At 45.9% G+C, this 16,037-nt stretch overlaps 1 protein-coding gene across 2 annotated transcripts in view; it reads right to left on the bottom strand.

Moving 5' to 3' along the window:
* Positions 1-16,037, bottom strand: part of KIAA0319L (KIAA0319 like) — a 962,229-nt gene that overhangs the window by 926,518 nt on the left and 19,674 nt on the right. The window contains exon 1 of one of the 2 annotated variants that reach the window (XM_086956508.1): positions 7,263-7,400. The exons of the other annotated variant lie outside the window; for it this stretch is intronic. The gene's annotated coding sequence lies outside the window, so the exon portion shown is untranslated. Of the gene's footprint in view, positions 1-7,262; positions 7,401-16,037 lie in introns of those variants that run through there. 2 annotated transcript variants of the gene reach the window in all.

Genomic DNA, 16,037 nt, shown 5'->3' with positions numbered 1-16,037 from the left:
AAAACAAAGCATCATCAGCTCACAGAAGGTACAAGATGTTGAAGTGGCTAAACAGAGAGCCAAGTGATTTGATGTGGAGGTTGAAAAGCGTAGATGAGAGAATGCTATCATGAAGAGCCCCCTGCTTGATGGAGGAGCGGGGTCTGATACGGTTTTGTAAATTTCACTTTGTGTTAACGGCTCTCTAGTTCCAAAGACAACCATTTCTAAACTGTTCCATCTAAGTCTGTACAGTTTTCAAAGATTTTACGAAGAATGGGGTAGTTCACCATTTCAAATTCAGCACACAGGTACAGGAAGATGGATAAGTAGGAGTTACCATTAGAAAAGATACAGAGATTCACTAATGCATGCAACACGTAGTCTCACTGCATACATGCCCAAATTCAGATCAGGAAATAGACGTGTCTAAAATGAACTGCTACATCTGGGTTGCCACACAACTTTTGAATTTGTAGCAAGGAATGTAAGGTTGTCCACTGTAGGTCAGCTCTCCAGGGTCAGCTCCTGCTTTTTGTTTAGAAGAGGTGAGAACTGCTCAGTTTTTAGACAGCTCTCTTCAGAGACCGAGTTACCAAGCTTTAGAAATAGAAAAGGTTGGAGATGGGTTACAGTTTTTAACCCTTCACCCCGAGCGATCTCTCAAAAAGACAACCACAACCTGAAGTACATTGACCTTAGAGTTAGGGGTTTAGTCAGGATACTGATTGAGAGTTCAGTTTTATTGATTTTCTCAAATAACAATGACAGTTTCTCACATTTATCTTGGGATTGTCAACCATAGGAGAGAGAGAGAGAGAGTAGTTGCATGCTTCACAAATGTAAAGCACTTTTTAGCTAGATAAAGATATGATTTGAAGAAAATGGATTTTGAATAAAAATTAGTTTCTTATGCTTCTCCCACAAAGATTCTCCAGTGTGTAAGAGAAAGTAGATGGACTCCATTAGAGACTTATTTTCGACATGATGGTCTTTCTTCAACCATGGAGAAAATGTCTTACGTTTCAGTGTTTTTAGTTTCAGAGTGCTAACTCATTCATAACTGCAATGCTGTCTTCTGTGTTTTTACTTTTAAAGAGCCAACTCATTTATAACTGCCTTGGTGTCATTATTAAGCATCATAGGGGAATTTACCTCCTAGCCTTCGGTAGGTCATACAACACTGCAGATGCCAATAAGGAGACTTTTACACATTCTGAGACTATCAATTCACTACAGTCTTCTTGATTGACCACAAATGATAACTTTAGAGATTGGGAGGGAAACGAGAATATTACAATACAATATGCTAATGTGTTGGCCTGACGAAACAAGGCATACACTATTTATTCAAGCAAACATGAAGTATTTGATAACATATCAAAAATAATTTCATGACAAAATTAATTAAAAGGTTTAAAAGAAGTCCCACTGCCAAAAGAGTTCGCCCGTAATCAAAAGATAGCCAGTAATAAAATGCTTATGAATAGCAGCACACCATCTAGAAAAGTGCTAATATTTGTGATAAGTATGTTCGGGGAAACCTGGCCGAAGTGGTGTCTAGTTAATTATAAAGAAACTACAATTAAACAGCTTTATAAAAATGATCCAAGGACTAATGTTTAGGGGCTCGAAGCTATTAAAATAGGAGTGCTTCAAGTTACAGATGTAAGGGAAAAATTGTAATTACTAATCAAGTGCTCCCATCCCCATTTCCAGGTATAAACAGGCCAGGTCAAAGTGCAGTCTAATTAATTATTAAAAAACAAAAAACACATTTTAAAAGGATTTATAAAAATCACCAAAAACTAATGTTTAGGGACTCAATGATACTAAAATGCAAGTTATTTGCTGAGGACAGGGACATTTTTAAATTACAGATAAAGTGCTCTGTTTTTGAAAATCTATTCCTCGTATAAAACAGACAAGTACAAAATGGACTTTAAACAGCGCAATGACAGACAGGTGAGGCAGAACTTTTCCCAGGAACCCTGACTTTCACAGTCTCGAGTGATCTAGTTGCTCCCCAGGTGATAGATGGTTAGATAGATATACATATCTTTATCCAACAAACAAATTGCCCTCAAAGGGATCCGCACTTCCAGCTAGGTTAAAGCCTTTTAATGATGAAGACTGCAGCAGAAACCCCATGAACAAGGAATCTATACTGAATGGCCTTACGCGTTTCTGGCTACCACACCCTTGTTCAAAGGCCTGGCCAGAACAAACGATGCAGTCTCCTGCACATTTTTAGGTCTCGCGACCTATCAATGTGCGCAAGCGCATCGAGCGGAGAGAGAATTCAAGTGGCGAAAACATCTTCAAACCAAAGGGCTTTCAGCCCCGCGGTTTTCATGCAGTTCCCGTGTACATGCACGCGCATCGCATGCAAGCCCAGCCTCTCGCAAGCCCAGCCTCAGCACCTCCCCCCTCCCACACCAGCACCTCCCCTCTCTCTCCACGCAATCACAGCCTTGCCCTAGCAGCACTCCTCCCCCCCTCCCACACCAGCACCTCCCCTCTCTCTCCACGCAATCACAGCCTTGCCCTAGCAGCACTCCTCCCCCCCTCCCACACCAGCACCTCCCCTCTCTCTCCACGCAATCACAGCCTTGCCCTAGCAGCACTCCTCCCCCCTCCCACACCAGCACCTCCCCTCTCTCTCCACGCAATCACAGCCTTGCCGTCTGGTTTACTTCCATTTCACCACATGCTTTCAAGTCCGGCCTTTCACCATTCCGTGGTTGATAAACTGTCTGCCACTGAGCTAGCTGGCCTTCTCTGCCTTCCCCTCTGTCTTGTTGTATATTTTTGTTGTACTGTCGATCATTCTGTCTGACTCTGTGTTAGATCTTTCTCACGTGTTTTGTTTGTATCGTACTGCTCGTCCCCCCCCCCGTTTTCTCACTGAATCCTTTTCTTTAGCGCCATCTTCTTCTCTGTTTCTTCTGTCTCTATCTAACTCATTCTCCCGCTCCTCTATCTCGCTCTTTGCCCCTTTAATTTGTCTCCACTTTTTTGTAACACTTTATATTCTTCACCTTTCTCTCCCGCTGTCCCTCGTTATGCTTATGCCTCCGTTGCTTGCTTCCTCATTCTCTCCCATGCCATTCTCTCCTCGTCCCTGTTATGTTTCACTTTGCCCCTCTTTCTCCTACTCATATTCTATTCGCCCCTTCTTAAATTGTCTCCCATCTCCCGACCTCTGGTTCTCTCTCACGTAAACACACCTAATATTTCCGTTTCTCTCCCTCGCTCTCGCATAACCTATCCTTGTCCCTCGCCTATGCCTAAAGCAGACACATGAGGGCGGGGGATGTGTTCTGTAATCAACTGCTGAGGAGCGCTGTCCCATTCCGTGGGCTTGCTTTAAGTGTCGCGTTGCTCTGCCCACGTTTGAATTGGGGGTTGTAGTTAGAATTGGATATGTGCGAGCCCAAAATTAAGCGGCGAGCCGAGAGTTTGAGGAGTCAATGTGACCATGCACGAGCCGAGCCCTGAAAATGGTTGGCTCGTAAACAACAACAAACACTATGATAAAGAAAAACTTTTTTATTTTTTTAAGCGTCTTTAACATATAGAAGCTTTTAAACATAGAAGATCAGATTATTGCAGTTGTCACGCAACACCACTCACACACACGCAAGCCCACACTCACCCAAGCAACGCCACTCACCCAAGCAACGCCACTCACCCACGCAACGCCACTCACCCACGCAACGCCACTCACCCACGCAACGCCACTCATCCACGCAACGCCACTCACGCAAATCCACTCACACCCACGAAGTGCCACTTTAACCCACACAGCACCACTTTCAGACACACAACGCCACTCACACCCACGCAAGCCCACTCTCACACACGCAACGCCACACTCACCCATGCAATGCCACTCACACACGCAACGCAACTCACACAACGCCACTCACACACCCAACGCCACTCACACACCCAACGCCACTCACACACCCAACGTCACTCACACACCCAACGCCACTCACACACCCATCGCCACTCACACACCCAACGCCACTCACACACCCAACGCCACTCACACACCCAACGCCACTCACACACCCAACGCCACTCACACACCCAACGCCACTCACACACCCACACAACGCTACTCACACACCCACACAACGCCACTCACACACACACACAACGCCACTCACACACACACACAACGCCACTCACACACACACACAACGCCACTCACACACACACACAACGCCACTCACACACACACACAACGCCACTCACACACACACACAACGCCACTCACACACACAACGCCACTCACACACGCAACGCCACTCACACACGCAACGCCACTCACACACGCAACGCCACTCACACACGCAACGCCACTCACACACGCAACGCCACTCACACACGCAACGCCACTCACACACGCAACGCCACTCACACACGCAACGCCACTCACACACGCAACGCCACTCACACACGCAACGCCACTCACACACGCAACAACACTCACCCACGCAACAACACTCACCCACGCAACAACACTCACCCACGCAACAACACTCACCCACGCAACAACACTCACCCACGCAACAACACTCACCCACGCAACAACACTCACCCACGCAACAACACTCACACACGCGACGCCACTCACCCACGCAACAACACTCACACACGCGACGCCACTCACCCACGCAACGCCACTCACTCAAAGCCACTCACACCCACGCAGTGCCACTTTTACCCACACAGCACCACTTTCAGACACACATCGCCACTCACACCCACGCAAGCCCACTCACACACGCAACGCCACACTCACCCATGCAATGCCACTCACACACGCAACGCAACTCACACACACACAACGCCACTCACACACACAACGCCACTCACAGACACAACGCCACTCACACACACAACGCCACTCACACACACAACGCCACTCACACACACAACGCCACTCACACACACAACGCCACTCACACACACAACGCCACTCACACACACAACGCCACTCACACACACAACGCCACTCACACACACAACGCCACTCACACACCCAACGCCACTCACACACCCAACGCCACTCACACACCCAACGCCACTCACACACCCAACGCCACTCACACACCCAACGCCACTCACACACCCAACGCCACTCACACACCCAACGCCACTCACACACCCAACGCCACTCACACACCCAACGCCACTCACACACCCAACGCCACTCACACACCCAACGCCACTCACCCACACAACGCCACTCACCCACACAACGCCACTCACCCACGCAACAACACTCACCCACACAACAACACTCACCCACGCAACAACACTCACCCACGCAACAACACTCACCCACGCAACAACACTCAGCCATGCGACGCCACTCACCCACGCAACGCCACTCACTCAAAGCCACTCACACCCACGCAGTGCCACTTTCACCCATACTGTGCAGTGCACAATAGGTCTCGCAGTAGGAAAGTTGGAGCTATTGGTTTTGTAAATGACAAAGCCCTTTATGTTTTTAAAATGAAAACAAAAATAAAAGGCATTGTTATTTGCAATTGTAATAGCTCCAACTTTCCTACTGCGAGACCTATTGGCAACGCCAGTGCTTGTTAAAGGGGGATGTCCCGCCTACACTCCCTGCGAAGTGCAGTGCCTTCTGGTATTTGTAGTGCTGCACATCTGTTACCCCAGTGGGTTTTGGAGTCGTTCTAATTAAAAGCAAATTTCTACTCCACTAGGTTGACTTCCATAACTCACATGTGAATTTGCTGCCAATACTATATCGTTCTTTGCGGCCCCACCAGCGCAAATGTGACAGTCGCTCTTAGTCCCCTCAGATTCGCTTTCTCTTGCGGCGGTGCAATTCCCGGCTGGACTAGCTATAAACATCCAAAAAACAAATTGCCCGCAAATGGAATCGCACTTCCAGGCAATAAGTTGTGCTAAAGGTGCTACGTAAATGTAGTGGCTTCGTAGATCAATTGATCGGGCGTTATCTAAAAAATTCAGTACTAATCACAGATAAAGATGCTCTGAACCATGGTGGTACTAAACATCTTAAACTTCAGAAACAAAACTGCTGCCATTGTGAAAGGAAATGGAGATCTTGCTATGATACAAATGACAAAATGGCCTACAAACAATCTTTGTTAGATTATATAAAAAGTTAATGCATGAGGGGAAGACACGCTATTACACCACAGCCATAAGCGCAGCAAATAATTAATCAAAATAATTATTTGCTACATTAAAAAAATTGGCCAAACCCCCCAAAATTGCCTCCAGACCAGTGAGTCAGACTTTCTGTATCTCCTTGGCCACCTTTTTCCAGGTGGAAGTCAGATCAGTTCACAGTGGTTTCTCTAGGTCCATGTCCCAAAACCTTACCTCTTCTCAAAGTACGCCACCTTCATTAAATAGGGAAGAGGAAGCATCTTTAGCCACTTTAAATTCCATCGATCCTCCGGAACTACTCTCCTTTACACCCTTGACCTCTGATCAGGTCATCAAACTACTCCTATCCACCAAATCAGGATCCCCTTTAGACCCATGCCCCCCTAAAATGTGTCATCTTCTATGGAAGTAATGGGCGCACATCTATCCACTATTTTTAATCAAATGTTTTTTTCAGGCATACTTCCTACCAATTGGAAACTAGCCGCAGTCCTCCCACTTCCACAGAAAGCAAACCTAGATGGGGCAGATCCTAGCAACTAACGTCCTATTTCCAGACTACCCCTGTCCGCCAAGATGGTCGAGAAGGCCATGAATGTAGCACTATCGAATTACATTGAGAAACATGCCTTTTTGGATGCTACCCAGTCGGCTTTAGAAAGCACTAAAGTACCGAACTGGCATTGATCTCAGCATCAGAATAGATCAGGCAGACAGTTGACGCAGCGGGCAATGAAGCACTGGTGCTGCTTGACCTCTATGCTGCATTTGACAAGGTAAGCCACACAAGACTACTAGACTTCTCGGAGAGATAAGGAATAAAAGATAAAGCTCTCACCCTACTCAGGTCATTTTCGGTTGGCAGAGAACAGCTTGTAGCTCTCTCTAAATTCAAGTCACCCAATTTTATACTACTGTGTGCGTTTCCTCAGGGCTCGTCGTTGAGCACGACCCTTTTTAATATTTACGTAGCACCTTTAGCACAACTTATTAGGTCTTTGGACTTCTCAGCGATTTCCTATGCTGATCATACCCAAATTGTGGTATCGCTGACAAGCGCACCGTCAGACAATGCATCACAGTTTTTTACGTACCTTTGTTAAGTTGGTGACTGGATTGCCACCAGCTGCCTAACATTGAATTCTAACAAAACTGAAGTCCTGCTCTTTGGTAGCATACCACTTTTTGGTCCCCAGTTCTCTGGCTGTCGGAACTCGGCCCTTTACCAATCCCTACAACCAAAGTAAAAAATTTGGGTGTCATTTTTGACTCCAACCTCACATTGGAAAGTCATGTAAATCAGGTTACATCTGTATCTTTTTATACATTAAAACTACTTAGAAAAATCCTCTCATTCATTCCACTCAGTTTACGCAAGTTGGTGATTACCACACTGGACTGGTCTATATATGATTATTGTAACGGTCTTTTCATCAACCTCAGGACCAAATGTTTGAACAAACTACAGATTGCGCAAAACGCCAGCACACGTATGTTGTTAGATATTCCTAAACACACATCTGTTTCGGCCGCCTAAAAGAATTTCATTGGCTACCAGTAAAGAGACATATTGAGTTCAAAACTCTTTGTATAGCTTTTAAAGCTACCCATAACACAGGCCCTGCCTTTTTTAAGCAGCACCTCCGTCAATATATCCCTACACACCATTTACACTCAGCTGAGTCTTTTAATCGGATGATCCTTAGGTTCAGGAAAAGTTCCTGGGGCGGGAGAAGTTTTCTGGTCGGTACGGCCAAACTTTCGAACTCTCCCCCAGAGGTTAAAAAATGAAACTCACCTACTGGCACTTAGGAAAGCGCTGAAAACATGGTTGTTCGATCGCGGACGGTATAATTAAACCTTTGGCATTTTTTTACACTATTAAAGCTAGGGCCTGGATACCTTTAAGTAAATGTATCACACTTTATAAATTTCATTTTCATTTAAATTCATTCTCAGTAACTATAACAGCTGAATTTCTCTGGCTTTGTACGAGTAACACCTGAGCCAAACTAACATCTCTGTAACCTTTGGTTTTTTTTTCCAGTGAATTTCTAAGATATTTTAAATGCTAATTCCTAGCTACAATGTCCATGTAACCTTTGTTTTTTTCAGTGAATTAATAGTTGCGTTTGCAGAGTGGTGGAGAAAGAGGGCTGCGCCCACGACCAGCTCTGAGAAATCTCGCTGTGCAGGACTTACAGGAGGTACTAGGAGGGTTTCTTGGCCCCCACAGTCCCTCAGGAGTAAAGTGGACTTCATCTCTCAGTAGTGCACCTTGAGCCACGTTTGCAGAGTGGTGGGGAGAGGGGGGTTGGCCTCCAAGGACCTCTTAGCAGTCCTGACGTGTGGGACTTACTTGAGGAAATAGGAGAGGTAGTCGCCCCCAAGGAAGTCCTTGGGGCTAACTGACCCTCTTGTTATCGCCAATAAGTCCCACACAGCAGGATTGCTGAGACCTGGTAGGAGGTCACACCCCCTTATTACCTCCAGTAACCCCCACACAAGGTGATCGCCTCCTTTCTCCACAACTTTGCAAATGTACCTCCTGGCGTACTTCTAGTTAAGGGATGGTTCTTGTTGGCCCCTAAGGACCCTCAGGAGCCAAGGGAACTTCACCTCCCAACCCGCAGCATGCCAGAAGGTGCATTTGCAGAGTGGTCGAGAAAGGGGTCAGGGCCTCCGGCGAGGTACAGGCTTTTTCCTTTCTGTGGCCCCTCTTCCCTGGGCTGTTTTTGGGCCCCAGGGTCCACAGCCCCCTTTTTTTTTTATTTAAAAAAATGAAAAAAAAGGGTCAATATTGGCCCCGGGGACCCCAACCGCTTCATTGAGGCCTGCAGGGGAGACTCAAGGCCACCTCCAGAGCTGGCATGGCTTTGGGATCTGGGTAGCTGCACCCCGGATCTGTAAGCAATGTTCGTTTCCCTAATCTCTTTACAGCGGGCAGGGAAACAGACACTGCTCTGCTTTTAGCAAACAAGAGAAATGTTGCTCTTGCTTGCTGAAAACAGAGCAAGTTTGCTATGGCTTTATGAAAGCAGTGCTCCCACTAAACCTTAGCAAACTGCACTGTCCCGGAGGTGGGCACCCTGGGACATAGCAGCAGCCAGCACTCGGGTTGCCGGTCTCCACAGGCATGTAGGGCTCCACTAGAGGGGGCGGGGCCTCCAAAGTAATTAAGCACAGGAGAGGTGGTTACTAGGGCCGCAGGGGCCACATGTCCCCCGTATTTGATTTTAAAGACCTACCGTGGGGTGGGTGGGGGGGGGGGCAAGAGAGGGTGGCCCACGGGGCTGAACGGGCCATGCAGCGCCCCCACACCACTTTGCATATCTCTGCCATGGGGAGGTGGCAGTCCCCAGGGCTGCACGGGGGGGGGGGGGGGGGGCGTGCCTCCCCTGCATTTGTCACATTTAGCTCCAGGAAGAGGTGGTTCCCAGGGTTGTGGAGGCATTCAGGTCCCCGCATCAACTTGCCTATCTTTTCCCCAGGGACGTGGTGGTCCCTGGGGCAGTGGGGGAGGCCACAGGCCCACTCCCACATTTAGTTAAAAAACATTGTCCCCGGGGGAGGTGGCGGTCCCCAAGGTAACAGGGGCGCGGGGTTAGCATGCTCATCACATTTCGAGTATTTAATGTCCCGGATGGGGTTGCGACATTGTAAAAGTAATTTGCAAAGGAATTACGGCGGGGGATCCATGGCAAAATGAAAAATACAAAAACAAGTCCCGGCTCCCGTGCGTCTTTTTTTTTTTAGGCTCCCGGGTGGGCTAGATCCCTTGGACATGAAGGACGGGGGCTCATGTGGCTCCCCCTCTGAGGCTTCTGCAAAGCCACAGGAACCACCACCTCCCCGAGGCAATAAACAATAATAATGCAGGGGCCTGCTTGGCCCCGCAGTTTTGAGAGAGAGATATAGATAGAGATAGCCTGAATAACATCAACGGATACAAATGAATTGAAACATACAAAGATACTGACTGTAAATGAGATGTGATGCTCACACATGAAAATAATGTTTTAGTATCACCATAAGAAACCTGGAGTTAGATGCAGAGATACATGGGAGGAGTTAGCATACATAATGAGAGTTTTTACTTAGGAAACACAGGGTTTTGCGCTATATGAAAGTCTAAATGACCCATACAACCATTTAGCTGTGAACATGTAGCTGCAAGAATATTACATATAAAGCGCATATTTGAGCTCCTCAGTCTCTGGCGAACCACAGTGTCTTCCCACTGTGGTAAAAATTAAACTTAAAGGCGGAAGTTTTCTGCAGTGAGACCCATGCCTCTTGAGAACAGGCAACTCGAAAGAGGTGAACACTAACAGACAGTTCACGGCCGGATAATAAAGCCAAGTAGTTACAACAGATCGTCTGTGCTCAACCTACTTACAATGCAGCCAACTGCTCGACTGTCTAAAAGGCTTATGTCTTGCAAGACATCTACGTCTATTTCTGTGTTTTTTGCCAGTGGGAAATTTCACTCTGAGATTTGGAGTTTTTCTTCTAATACTGGAAAAAGTGTTAAACAAAATGCAGCCTTTAAAGTGATGTTGGGCTAATAGGCCAGGAGTTGCAGGAAATGACCAACACTGCCATGGTCATTTAGCAGCTATGTAAGTACTATAGAGTTGCTAACTCTGCACTTTTTCAAAACACTATATTTTCTAGCTCTCAGCTTTTCGGTTATACATACTTTGTTTTCTAAAATGAGTTGACCCAAGTAGCTTAATTAAAGTAGTTTACAGAGAGCATTAAAATGTCAAGCAAAAGTTCAACACAGAAACCATAGTGCCAACAGGGTACAAGGTGAAATTTTAAAGTACTTTATAGAGGATAAACAGGCCTGCTCCTTAGTTGCAACTTTGCTTTATATTGCCAAGTAAGTGTCTTTTCAATTTTTAAAATTAAGGGCTATAAAAGAAAACAAAAACCAGATGTGGCGAAATAAGTACTGCATCTGACTTTGAATCTTGGGTGGCAGAGTCCAGTCCTGGAGCTGGTGCAACACTGTGGCATTTATTGCAATTAACTGTAGATCAACCTGTTGATAACGTATGCAAATGCTGTTTGCCTCAGTGATTACTATCTTTTAGCTACGCTAATTTACACCATTCACTCAAAGCAAACTACTTCAAAAACACTGCCAGAAGGGGTTTTTCCCCTTCAGTCCAAGATTGAGTATATCCTGTTGGCGCTTTTCACCAGAAAAAGTCTGAGCATTTGCAAGCTGATGCTATGTTGTAATGGTTGTACCAGAGTTCTTTTTAACATTAAAAGAAGTGGGGTATTATCACGGGAGTCGAAAGCGCTACACAATATTTAGCTTTCGCTAAATATAGGATGGTGTAAGTATTAATCTGCTCATTACAGTTAAAAAAAAAAAAAAAAAAGAAGAAAGAAAAGAAAAAGGGCAGAAGAGCAGCCTTCCCATATCGGTGCAAACAACCCGCAAGATCGGTGTTTTTAATATAAAGTCTTTCTCTCCTTTGCTCACACTCTTTAGCTACATTAAAAAAAAAACTGGGCCACCAAATCAATAATATAGCGTCCAGCAGAAAATGGGCAAATACTGAACCCAAACATTTTGCAAATATAACCAGTCAGTATTTACTTCATCTAAATAAACTTTATTATTTACTGTATAAAGAGCGTGGGTGCTTTCAAAACATTTTTTTATAACACAAAAAGGTAGCACGCTGCATTTGCTAAAAATGCATTGCGCTTCTACGTCATGAGCAAAAAAACAAACATACCTTCCAAAGTGCGCACATGCCCCCATAACACTTAATAAACACAGAGTTCTCAAAAGTTTGCAAATAAAAAGGCAAAAGGAGCAGCTGTGTGAGCGCAGAGCATTCCTATTCTGCCGGAGAGCCCTCGCAGGGTGTGTGTTTTCTGTTTGGAATCTTCCTCCCTTGTGCATACCCCTCCTCTTCCTTCATCTCATGAAAAGACTTAGGCACTACATCAGTAACAGCCTCCGTCTACAAATTCCAACGCCTTAATAAATACAATAAAATATAACACAGTGGAAAGCAGTGCAAGATGGCCGCGGACTGTCCACAGGAGTAGGACGGTACTGCTACTCTCTCCCAGCAGGTTTTGAAATGGAGAAAGTTTCGTACAGATATGCAGCGGTTTGAAAGATTTAGAAGCCTCGTTAAAAACATCCTGATACTTATCCATTGAAGTGTTTATCAGAAGACCTCTCTGCATAGCTGGTGTGGGCGACACTTATACAAAAGCTGCTGAGCAGGTCACTTATAAGTCTGAGAGTTCTGAGATGCCGGCGCGCGGGACTAAGGTGAAGGATGCGGCTAAAACCAAAGATGTATCAAGAGAGGTCACCGACTCGATGAAGCAAGCCGAAGCACATAGTCATGCGACTGCCAAAACCATGAGCAACGCAGCAGACTCCGCGTCAAAAATGAAGGCAAAAGCATTAAGGGACAAAGACTCCGAACAGAGGGCCGAGCTAAGAGCGGAACAACGGGCTGAGTTAAAAGCCGAAAGGAGAGCTGCTATGGCGGCCAAGAAGAACGCCAACACTGACTCAAGAGTAATCCCAGCAGACACTTGTAGTAAAACACCTAAAGGGTCAATACTTAGACAACCTACCGTCCAGGAGGCTTTTTCCAGTGGATACGTGCGGTCTGATCTGATCTCAAAGGATGACCCAGGGCAGACGAAGCAACATGCGGCGCAGGCAGGCTCGGAGGCTGAAGGTCGAGCAGCGTCAGCACCTGAGATGGATTCGGGAGAGGCAGCGACGCACGTACAACGAACGCCGGGCGGGTCAGCCCTGGATACACCGCGGTCGGAGTTGCCGATGCTGGAACAATCGGCATCGGAGATGCAGAGGCTGATGGAGCGGAGACCCGGTGAACCGGCGCTGGACGATGGCGGAGAGGTGGAGGCGCGCAGTGAGGTAAGCCGCGCACCTAGTCTAGTGGGCGGTTACAATGCCGAGATAGCTGTGGCTGACAATAAAGATGAAGCGGACATTCCACTATCAAATGCGGTCACTGAGGGGCAAATGGTGCAAGCAGCACAAGGGTCTGACCCATTGGGCAATGATGATGGTACCAATAGTGCAGTGGGCCAGGAGCTAAGCACTAACACAGTACTGGGCACGGTGGCAGACATATTGGAGCAAAAGGCCATGCCAGATACGGTAGGGAAAGTGCTTGCGATGGCGGATCGGATAGACACTATCAATATTAACGGCAATAGTAACTCTAATCTAAATTTGGAGCACGGTAATACAAAGGAGGATGTACCTGTTCAACGCCCACAGACTGAGATAGACTTAGTGTCAACGGTACCTGGGTCTCCAAATGAAGAATGCTTCTACTAAGTGAATGACGAGACTGGGTCCACTTCTGGTGGCGATAAATCAGAGGAAAGCGAAGTAGAAAGTCCTGCCACAAGTACAGACCCAGAGTCCATATCATCAGAGGATACAGAGGTCTCAGAGGAGACCATTCAAAGGGCATCTTCTAATCGAAGAAAGAAATCTTGGAGGAGTCGCCAAAGACATAGTAAGAAATTACCTGCTAGCCCTGCACAAGATGAGATGGCCAAAAAATTAGTATGGGACTATTCAGCAACATTTAGTCTATACCAAGAGGAAACAGGGTCTGGAGAGCAACAGAGAAGACCTCAAGGTGTACATCAGCAACCTCCTACGATGGACCTACTCTACGCCACCCTGAAACAAATGCAGGGAGAGGCAAGAGCCAAACAAAAAGATCCAAGGCTCACTAAGCAAAATGAATAAATTATATGCAGAAATGGCGAGAAGAGTGAATGAAGTAGAGGAAAGAACAGGAAAGTTGGAAGACGAGGTAATTCGCTGGCAGGAATTTAGGGAGGCCCAAGAAAGAGCCACAAAGATATTCAAATGGAAGCTTGAAGATTTCGAGAACAGACAGACGTAATAACATCCGCCCACTGGGCATTCCGGAGGGGGCAGAGGAGCAAGATGCCAGGTCTTTTGTAATCACACTCCTAAAAGGTGCCTTCCCGGAAATTGAGAGCTGGAATTGGGATAATGAGGTGCAGCAAGCACATAGGTTTCCCTTGACACAAACATTAATGGTTGGTGCTGCACAGAAAGCCAAGCCAAGAGCTATCCTAGTGTCCATAGGAAATTTTCTGGCCAGGCAGGAAATTATGGACAGAGCTAAACCGCAGGATCGTCGTACATACAAAGGGATAACCTTCTTTGCGCGTCCAGACTTCAGCTACGTCACTGTGGAGAGGAGATGGAGAATGAGACAGTTGATAGACCCATTTAAAAAACATAGGTTGTGAAACATACCTGCTATTCCCAGCAAGGCTTAAAATAATTCGGAATGGTCATACAAGGATGTTTTTTTCTAAAGTCAAGGCACAGGCTCATCTGAACGAAATGAAAGAAAAAAGGAATCAGGGAGACACCTTTGCAGTCGTTCAAAATCCATGATAAAGATAAAGATTATGGATGTTAAACTAGGAGTGTACTATGAATAGATTAAAACACTAAAATAGTGGGGGAGGGGGTTCTACCCTTCTATACATGGACCTATGGCTTTTCGGTAAAGGTGTATATGTATTTATTTAGAATACAGTAATTCTGATATAGATGGGAGAGAGATGGTAGCGACGCTCTATGGGCAAGGAAGCAGCTACACATAGGTCAGGATTGACCTATTTGACTGTAGAGGGGGAAGGACGGGGAGGGGTTGGGGAGCAGGGGAGCACAGGACAACATGTAATGCTAAGGAGACAACAACACAGAAAGATAGAACAGAAAAATTGGCTTTTAAAGGATAAACACAAAGAAAATGCAAAATTGCGATGGGATAAGGGATACACATGGGAGATGGGTGGTGCACTGCAGAAAGAAAAAAAAATTGTCTGGATATCAAGATTTTAACAATTAATGTTTGTGGGCTAAATGATCGATTAAAAAGACAGAGGGTGGCATTACTATTGAAAAAAACACAAGCTGACTTCATATGTCTCCAAGAGACTCACATAGAAGGGAATAAACTATTTGTTAGAACAACTAGGGTTGCGACTATTGGCATATTCAAGACAAGGAGCTAAAACAAGAGGGGTCGCTATTTTAACTAAACTGCACAATATCAGTACAAGGAAAAGGCTGGAGGATCAATGGGGAAGATGGGTCCTAATAGAATGTTTAGTGGGTGAAGAATGGATCACGTTGGAATCGATCTATGGTTCAACGGAGGATGATCACGAATGGTTTGATTTTCTGGGCTTAGAATTAGCCACCTGGGCACCAAAGATTATTCTATCTGGGGACTTAAATATAGATGGTGCTACAGGCTCAGGCCTTTGAGGGTCTGCAGAGCTATACTGAATATGGCTGATAATGCTTTGGGGGATGTATGGGGGTTACTAAGAACAGGAGAAGCTGGCTTTACTTATTATTCAGCACCACATAAAAAATGTGTCCGATTAGACTACTTTTTTACCACAAGATCAATGATAGCTAATTTAAAGGTTGAGAGACTACCACGTATTCGGTCAGATTACAACCCAATCAGTTTAACAATTATGTCTGGTGGTCTTAAAAGACAGGTGAGATCGTGGACATTTGAAAGGGAGCTTTTGGTAGATCAGGAATATCTTAATCATATGCACTCATGGATAAAGGATAATTGGGACATTAATAGTGGGCATACTTCAGTAGGGAATAAGTGGAATGCTTTCAAGGCGGGGGTACGGGGGGAGACCCTCAGTTTTAGCATCTCAAAACAAAAAAAAAAGAGAAGGTTAGGATGATTCAGTTAAGTAACGCCCTACTGGAAGCGGAGTATAAGTTAGAGCAAGCTACGCTGGATGGGAGA

This window comes from Lissotriton vulgaris, chromosome 2_1 (genome assembly GCF_964263255.1).
Source record: "Lissotriton vulgaris chromosome 2_1, aLisVul1.2, whole genome shotgun sequence".
Classification (NCBI taxonomy): domain Eukaryota; kingdom Metazoa; phylum Chordata; class Amphibia; order Caudata; family Salamandridae; genus Lissotriton; species Lissotriton vulgaris.
Note: the sequence above shows the minus strand (reverse complement) of the source record. Positions and strands in the feature narration are given on the sequence as shown.